At 46.4% G+C, this 9,949-nt stretch overlaps 1 pseudogene; it reads right to left on the bottom strand.

Moving 5' to 3' along the window:
* Positions 1-214: 214 nt before the first annotated feature.
* On the bottom strand, positions 215-323 carry LOC137351850 (U2 spliceosomal RNA; annotated as a pseudogene).
* Between the last annotated feature and the right edge of the window lie 9,626 nt (positions 324-9,949).

The raw sequence follows: 9,949 nt of genomic DNA, 5'->3' as shown, positions 1-9,949 counted from the left end.
ATTCCGGAACGTCATGTCGAAGTATCCACTGCTGGGGAAATCCTGCAGGCAGAAGACGTCCGTCGCTTGAAATCCGCAGCAATCGAAGAGAATTTTCTTGATGAAGAAGGTGCGATCGACCGGTGCATCTCCTTCCTTGTCCTTCACGACCACCCGAACGGTGTTGCGCACTCCCTGGCCCGAAGCTCGAAAATTGGTTATAGCCATTTTACTCAAAGCTTCCCCAGGATCAAAAGGCAATGATCATGGTCTCTTCTCAATCAAATAAGCACTGATAAGAACAGATACTACACTTGATCTTAGCCAAAAGGCCGAGAAGCGATGTCTCAGCTAATAAAGGCAAGTATCCCATATGCCTTCCTAACCACCTTATCTACCTGTGCTGCTGCCTTCAGTGATCTCTGGACAAGTACATCAAGGTCCCTCTGACCTTCTGTACTTCTTAGGGTCCTACCATCCATTGTATATTCCCTTGCCTTGTTAGTCCTCCCAAAATGCATTACCTCACACTTCTCAGGATTAAAGTCCATTTGCCACAGCTCCGCCCATCTTACCAGCCCATCTATATCGTTCTGTAGTCTAAGGCTTTCCACCTCACTATTTATGACACCACCAATTTTTGTGTCATCCGTGAACTTACTGATCGTACCTCCTATATTCACACCTAAATCATTAATGTACACTACAAACAGCAAGGTCCCAGCACCAGTCCTTGTGGTACACCACTGGTCACAAGCTTCCAATCGCAAAAGCAACCCTCGACCATCACCCTCTGCCTCCTGCCACTAAGTGAATTTTGGATCCAATTTGCCAAATTGCCCTGGATCCCATGGGCTCTTACCTTCTTAACCAATCTCCCATGCGGGACCTTATCAAAAGCCTTACTGAAGTCCATATAGACTACATCACCTGCTTTACCCTATCTACACATCTAGTCACCTCCACGAAAAATTCAATCAAGTTAGTTAGACACGATCTCCCCCTGACAAAGCCATACTATCTATTCCTGATTAATCTCTGCCTCTCCAAGTGGAGATTAATCCTGTCCTTCAGCCTTTTTTCCAATAGTTTCGTAACCACTGATGTTAGACTCACCGGCCTGCAATTACCTGGTTTATCCCTGCTACCCTTCTTGAATAATGGTACCACATTCGCTGTCCTCCAATCCTCTGGTACCTCTCCTGTGGCCAGAGAGGATTTGAAAATTTGTGTCAGAGCCCCTGCTATCTCCTCCCTTGCCTCACATAACAGCCTGGGATACATTTCATCTGGGCCTGGGGATTTATCCACTTTTAAGTCCGCTAAAACAGCTAATACTTCCTCCCTTTCAATTCTAATATGTTCAAGTATATCACAATCCCCCTCCCTGATCACTACACCTACATCGTCTCTCTCCATAGTGAACACAGATGAAAAGTAATCATTTAAAACCTCACCTATGTCCTCCGACTCCACACACAGATTGCCACTTTGGTCCCTAATGGGCCCTACTCTTTCCCTGGTTATCCTCTTGCCATTAATACACTTATAAAACGCCTTGGGATTTTCCTTTATCTTGCCCGCCAGTGTTTTTTCATGTCCTCTCTTCACTCTTATAATTACTTTTTTAAGTACCCCCTTACACTTTCTATACTCCTCTAGTGCCTGTACTGTTTTCAGCACTCCGAATCTGCCATAATCCTCCTTTTTTCCCCTGATCCAATCCTCTATATCCCTTGACATCCAGGGTTCCCGGGACTTGTTGGTCCTACCCTTCACCTTAACAGGTACATGTTGGCTCTGAACTCTCACTATTTCCTCTTTGAATGACTCCCACTGGTCTGGCGTAGACTTTCCTACAAGTAGCTGCTCCCAGTCCACTTTGGCCAGATCCTGTTTTATCAAATTGAAATCGGCCTTCCCCCAATTCAGTACCTTTATTTCCAGTCCCTCTTTGTCCTTTTCCATAACTACCTTAAATCTGACAGAGTTATGGTCACTATCCCCGAAACGTTCCCCCACTGACACTTCTACCACTTGTCCGGCTTCATTCCCTAGGATTAGGTCCAGTATTCCCCTTCTCTTAAAGGACTTTCTATATACTGGCTCAAAAAGCTCTCCTGTATGCATTTTAAGAATTCTGTCCCCTTTAAGCCTTTTGCACTAAGACTATCCCAGTTGATATTGGGGAAGTTGAAATCCCCGACTATTATTACAATATTAGTTTTACACCTCTCTGAGATTTACCTATATATCTGCTCCTCTATCTCCCCCTGACTGTTTGGAGGCCTGTAGTACACTCCCAGCAAAGTGATTGCCTCTCTTTTTATTTTTAAGTTCTACCCATTATAACCTCATCTGAGGAATCTTCTAAGATATCATCCCTCCTTATTGCAGTAATTGATCAACAGTGCAATGCCACCTCCTCTTTTACAACCACCACACCACCCCCTCCCCTCCTCTGCCATCACTGTACTGCACCCCCTCACTGTACTGCACCTCCTCACTGTCCTGTACCTCACACTGTACTACACCCCCTCACTGTACTGCACCCCCTCACTGTACTGCACCCCCTCACTGTACTGTGCCCCTCACTGTGCTGTGCCCCTCACTGTACTACACCCCCTCACTGTACTGCACCCCCTCACTGTACTGCACCCCCTCACTGTACTGTGCCCCTCACTGTACTGTGCCCCTCACTGTACTACACCCCCTCACTGTACTGTGCCCCTCACTGTACTACACCCCCTCACTGTACTACACCCCCTCACTGTACTGCACCCCCTCACTGTACTGTGCCCCTCACTGTACTGTGCCCCTCACTGTACTACACCCCCTCACTGTACTGTGCCCCTCACTGTACTACACCCCCTCACTGTACTACACCCCCTCACTGTACTGCACCCCCTCACTGTACTGTGCCCCTCACTGTACTACACCCCCTCACTGTACTACACCCCCTCACTGTACTGCACCCCCTCACTGTACTGTGCCCCTCACTGTCCTACACCCCCTCACTGTACTGTGCCCCTCACTGTACTACACCCCCTCACTGTACTGCACCCCCTCACTGTACTGTACCCCTCACTGTACTACACCCCCTCACTGTACTACACCCCCTCACTGTACTGCACCCCCTCACTGTACTGTGCCCCTCACTGTACTACACCCCCTCACTGTACTGTGCCCCTCACTGTACTACACCCCCTCACTGTACTACACCCCCTCACTGTACTGTGCCCCTCACTGTACTGCACCCCTCACTGTACTGTACCCTTCACTGTACTACACCCCCTCACTGTACTACACCCCCTCACTGTACTGCACCCCCTCACTGTACTGCACCCCCTCACTGTACTACCCCTTCTCACTGTACTGTACCCCTCACTGTACTGTACCCCCACATTGCACTGCAACCCCTCACTGTACTGTACCCCCTCCACTGTACTACCCCTTCTCACTGTATTGCACCTCCTCATTGTACCGTACCCCACATGGCACTGCACCCCCTCATTGTATTACACCCCCTCACTGTTCTGCACTCCACACTGTACTGCACCCCCTCACTGTACTGTACCCCTACATTGTACTGTACCTCCTCACTGTACTGTACCCCTCACTGTACTGTACCTCCACATTGTACTGTACCCCTCACTGTACTGTACCCCCACATTGCACTGCAACCCCTCACTGTACTGTACCCCCTCCACTGTACTACCCCTTCTCACTGTATTGCACCTCCTCATTGTACCGTACCCCACATGGCACTGCACCCCCTCATTGTATTACACCCCCTCACTGTTCTGCACTCCACACTGTACTGCACCCCCTCACTGTACTGTACCCCTACATTGTACTGTACCCCCTCACTGTACTGTACCCCTACATTGTACTGTACCTCCTCACTGTACTGTACCCCTCACTGTACTGTACCTCCACATTGTACTGCACCCCCTCATTGTACTACACCCCCACACTGTACTGTACCTTACACCTGACGGTTTCTTATTTCTCCCTATTAATTTCTGTCATTGAGAAACACTAGGCTCAGGAATGTCACAAGTTCTGCTTTTGGGGGTTACTGAGGCCCCAGTTAGTGAGGAAGGGAATCGGGGGCATGAGTGCTGGCGGGGTTTGTGTGAGGCAGAAGGTGGACCCTCGTTTCCTGTCTTGGAGCAGTGATATTAACACAACACAGTTTGTGAAAACCAATTACCCTTGGGCAGAAACAGCTGCTGTGTTTTTGTTCAGACCTGCAAAACCCCCACCCCTCAATCACTGCCCCCATCCTCATCGTTGGTGGGACAGCTGCCAACTCCGATTGGACATATTCCTGGCACCTTCACCAAGACCTCCCACCTTTATTCCCCCCCCGCCCCCCCCCCCCCCAATTAAACAGCCTTTCTTTCCTGCCTCCACTATTTTTGTGAATTAAAAATGTAAGTGGTTAAATAAAGAGAAAAATACTCAATTTCTAACACCCTTAATGTTTTTCTCCCTAGGTGTTGCTCATTGCAGTTTCCTTGAGATTAATCTATAATTCCCAGAAATTCCAGGGCAATCCTGGAGGGTTAGTAACCCAGTTTACTGCAGAGTATATATTTTTTTATTTATATTTATTTAGAGATACAGCACTGAAACAGGCCCTTTGGCCCACCATGACTATGCCAACCATCAACCACCCATTTATACTCTTCTTTGGCCTCCTTATCTCGAGAGACAATGGATAAGCACCTGGAGGTGGTCAGTGGTTTGTGAAGTAGCGCCTGGAGTGGCTATAAAGGCCAATTCTAGAGTGACAGGCTCTTCCACAGGTGCTGCAGAAAAATTTGTTTGTCGGGGCTGTTACACTGTTGGCTCTCCCCTTGCGCCTCTGTCTTTTTTCCTGCCAACTACTAAGTCTCTTCGACTCGCCACACTTTAGCCCCGTCTTTATGGCTGCCCGCCAGCTCTGGCGAATGCTGGTAACTGACTCCCACGATTTGTGATCAATGTCACAGGATTTCATGTCGCGTTTGCAGACGTCTTTAAAGCGGAGACATGGACGGCCGATGGGTCTGATACCAGTGGCGAGCTCGCTGTACAATGTGTCTTTGGGGATCCTGCCATCTTCCATGTGGCTCACATGGCCAAGCCATCTCAAGCGCCGCTGACTCAGTAGTGTGTATAAGCTGGATATGTTGGCCGCCTCGAGGACTTCTGTGTTGGAGATACGGTCCTGCCACCTGATGCCAAGTATTCTCCGGAGGCAGCGCAGATGGAATGAATTGAGACGTCGCTCTTGGCTAACATGCGTTGTCCAGGCCTCACTGCCATAGAACAAGGTACTGAGGACACAGGCCTGATACACCCGGACTTATGTGTTCTGTGTCAGTGCGCCATTTTCCCACACTCTCTTGGCCATTTATACTAATCCTACATTAATCCCATTACTCTCTCACATCCCCACTTATGTTGCTCCTTGTGATGCATTGCTGTCCCCTGGTGGCTGTTTCTGTTAAAGCAGCCATAAAATCCCCTTTGAAAACCTGAGACTGACAATCACTGATACAATGGGTTCATCGCCACACAGGGGTTACTGTGCTTCTGTACAATTCTTTAGCACATGATTTTAACCTGCTGTCATCAAAAATGACTTTTCTTTACATTATGGCGCTCACAGGAAGGGAAATGTTTCAAAGCACATTAAAATAATTAAAATAAAGAGGAAGTAGAGAGTTTGTTTGAGAAGGGGAGTAGACATATAATCAAAGGATTTGATAGGGTAGATCGAGAGAAACTATTTCCTTTGATGGAGGGAGTCCAAAACAGGGGGGGGGAACCTTAAAATTAGAGCTGGGGCATTCAGGGGTGATGTCAGGAAGCAGTTCACACAAAGGGGAGTGGAGATCTGGAACTCTCTCCCCCAAAAAGCTGTTGAGACTGGGGGTCAATTGGAAATATTAAAACTGAGATTGATAGATTTTTGTTAGGTAAGGGTATAAAGGGTTACGGAACCAAAGCAGGTAGATGGAGTTAAGACACAGATCAGCCACGATCTGACTCTCGCCCCCATGTCAAAAATGTGAGCACAAAATCCAGCCTGACACTCCCAGTGCAGTACTGAGAGAGTGCTGCACCGTTGGAGCTGCCGTCTTTATCTGAGGTCCTGTCTGCCATCTCAGGTGGACATAAAAGATCCCACAGCCCCTATTTTGAAGAAGAGCAGGGCAGTTCTTCCTTGCGTCCTGGCCATGGCTGTATCCATCAACTGGCACTATCTGTGAATCGCAGTATTGCTAATGCTTCCTACAGAGATCTACAGTAACTCAACTCAACTATTTATCCTTTCTTTTACACATTGGCAGGATGTCTGGCCTCTCTTCATGAAACCAGTGCTAATGGTTTTGACACAACTGAATGGCTTGCGAGACCAATGGGAATCACTAGACTGTGTAAGAATGCCAGGTTTCCTTCCCTAATGAACATGGGTGAAATAGATGGGTTTTTATGACAATTTTACAGTTTTTAGCAGTTTTTTTATTTCCAGATTTTTTTAAACTGAGTTCAAATTTGCAAAACTGCCATGCTGGGATTATGAAATATGAACAGTTCAACAAAATACATTCCATTAAAAAATAAAAACTCAGCAAGGAAGATCCATCGGTGGCTCACTAGGGAGGTTAAGGATAGTATTAGATTAAAAGAAGAGGTTTATAATTCGCAAAGAATAAGAATAAGAGTAAATCTGAAGATTGGGAGAGTTTTATAAATGAGCAAAGGGTGACTAAAAAGTTGATAAAAAGGGAAAAAGGAATGAGAATAAATGAGCCAGGAATATAAAAACAGATTGTAAGAGGTTTTGCAAGTATATAAAAAGGAGGAGAGTAGCTAATGAAAACATGGGTCCCTTAGAGGCTGAAACAGGAAAAATTATTATGGGGAATGAGGAAATGGCAGAGAGGTTGAACAAATATTTTACATCTGTCTTCACAGTAGAAGACACAAATTACATACCAGAAATAGAGGGTAACCAAGGGGCTAATAAGAGTGAGGAAATTAAGGTAATCAATATCAGCAGAGAAAATGTATTGAAGAAACTTAAGGGGCTTAAGGCCAACAAATCCCCGGGACCTGACGGCCTACATGCTAGGGTTTGAAAAGAGGTAGCTGCAGAGATAGTGGAAGAACTGATGATGATTTTCCAAAATTTCCTAGATTCTAGAACAGTCCCAGTGGATTGGAAGTTAGCAAATGTAACACTGCTATTCGAGAAATGAGGGAGAGAGAAAACAGGAAACTACAGGCCAGTTGGCCTGACATCAGTTGTCGGGAAAATGCTGGAATCTATGGGGTAGATTTTACCAGCCCTCTGAGGATAGGCTAGGAGGTGGTGGGGGGGGGGACGTAAAATGGCACGGGAAGGCAGGGGTGTCATGCCTGTTGTCGTCCTGCTGCCATGCCATCTTGCCAGCAGTGGGCAAGGTGGAGGACAGCCCTCCTGCCCAGAGACCAATTGAACCACTTAAATGGCCAATTAAGAGCATCTTCTTGCCGCCGTTGGCATTTTATCAGGAGCGGGGTGCCCTCTGCCGCATGGGGAGACCACCTGGTAAACTCTGGCGGTCTCCTAGCAGACTCAGTGGGTGGGGGGGGGGGGGGCCTCCTATTTGGGCACGCTTTGGCCCACGGAGGGGATCCCTGCAGCAACGGTGCTGCCTGCCCTAACCAACTATCCCCGCCCACATCGCTGGGGCCTGCCTGACTGGCCCTGGTGCCCCCAGACCTCACTTACTTGGTTGGGAGGATGCTATCCATCCATTGTATCCTCTTCTTCCAGCTGCAGTCCCAGAAGTGGCCAGCACTCCCAGTGGTACTGCTGAGGATGCTGAGCTGCCGGCCATCTGATTGGCCGCCAGCTCTTGGGGGTGGGCCATTGTCCTTAATAGGGACGGCAGCCCCGACAGTGGCCACTGACAAGATGCGACCCTGGGTTCTGCAGACCACCGAAGCAGATTCACTCCTAATTTCTGGGTCCATTGGCAGGACTGCCACCATAATGACTAAATCCAGACCTACCATTAAATCCAGACCTACCATTAAGGAAGTCTCAACAATGCACTTAGAAAATCATAATATGATCAGATGAAGTCAACATGGTTTTAAAAAAGTAAATCATGTTTGACAAATTTATTAGAGTTTTTCGAGAATGTAACTAGTAGGGTAGATAAAGGAGAACTAGTAGATGTAGTATACTTGGATTTCCAAAAGGCATTCGATAAGGTTGGACACAAATGTTTAATAGGCAAGATCAGGGCTCATAGAGTTGGGGGTAATATATATTAGCATGGACGGAGGATTGGTTAACAGACAGGAAGCAGGAAGTATGGATACACTGGGCATTTTCAAGTTGGCAGGCAGTGAATGCTGCCAGTATCAGTGCTGGAGCCTCAACTATTTACAATCTATGTTAATGACTTAGGTGAAGGGACAGAGAGTAATGTATCTAAATTTGCTGATGATACAAGGTTTGGTGGGAATGTAAGCTGTAAGGAGGACACAAAGAGGCTGCAAAGAGAAATAGACAGGTTAATGTAAATGTTGGTGTTCAGAGATACTTGGGTGTGCACATACAAGAAACACAGAAACTTAGCATGCAGGTACAGCAAGTAATTAGGAAGACAAATGGCATGTTGGCTTTTATTGCAAGGGGATTGGGGTACAAGAAATCTTGCTACAATAATACGGGGCTTTGCTGAGACTACACCTGGAATACTGTGCGCAGTTTTGGTGTCCATATTTAAGGAAGGATATACTTGTGTAGGAGGCGATACAACAAAGGTTCACTAGTTTGGTTCCTGGGATGAAAGGCTGAATAAATGGGGTCTATATTCTCTGGAGTGTGGGAGAATTAGAGGTGATCTCATTGAAACATACAAGGTTCTGAAGGGGTTGACAGGTTAGACACAGAGAGGTTGTTTCCCCTGGCTGGGGAATCTGGAACATGGGGTTGACCATTTAGGACTGAGATGAGGAGAAACTTCTTCACTTAGAGGCTGGATCTTTGAATCATGAATCTTTGGAATTCCAGAGGGTTACGCCAGAGGGTTATGGATGCTCCATCATTGAATACATTTAAGGCTGCGATCAACAAATTTTTGGTCTTTCAGTGAATCAGGGATATAAGGAACTGGCAGGAAAGTGGAGTTAAGGCAGAAGATCAGCCATGGCCACACTGAATGGCGGCCAGGCTCAACAGGCTATAGGGTCTCCTCCTACTCCTATATCTTATGTTGTTATGAACTCAAGTTTTCTGGGTTACTAACCCAGAAACACAGCCACTACACTGCCAAACCCAATACTGTTGTGTGCTGTTCAGCACTGTAACATTCTGACACAGAGGTAAGAGTCCCACTGAATAAAATTAATAATACAACTAACTGACAGTACACAAGTGATGATAATATTAATGATCATATATATTCAGTTACTGGCATGCTCATTTGATACCATGGGTTCAGGTTCAAATTGATATCATAACCTGAAGTGTCAGTAAGTTGGAATCATAGAACTACCAGCACAGAGAATGAGGACATTCGGCACATTGTGCCAGCACTAAATCTTCATGTGGTTTTGTCAACTCTAATCCTGTTTCCCTGCTCCTCCTTCATTTTATTTTACATTTTTCTTTTTTCAATACTTAGCCAATTGCCTTTTAAATGCTGTTTCAGTCTCTGCCTCAATAGCCCCTTATTGTAAAACATACTCCATTCTAACATCACTCTGTGTGCGTAACCCTTCTTTTAAGTCCTTCCTTTCTTCTGCTATCTGAGAATTCTCAATCTGTGCCTCCTGATTAGAGAGTCACCAGCCAGCTGTTAATTGTATATCAATTGTGTTTAATAATAAAAACAAGAAATGCTGGAAATACTCAACAGGTCTGGCAGCATCTGTGGAGAGAGAAGCAGAGCTAATGTTTCAGGTCAGTGAC

This window comes from Heterodontus francisci, chromosome 36 (genome assembly GCF_036365525.1).
Source record: "Heterodontus francisci isolate sHetFra1 chromosome 36, sHetFra1.hap1, whole genome shotgun sequence".
Lineage (NCBI taxonomy): Eukaryota > Metazoa > Chordata > Chondrichthyes > Heterodontiformes > Heterodontidae > Heterodontus > Heterodontus francisci.
This window is presented reverse-complemented; position numbering and strand designations above follow the sequence as displayed.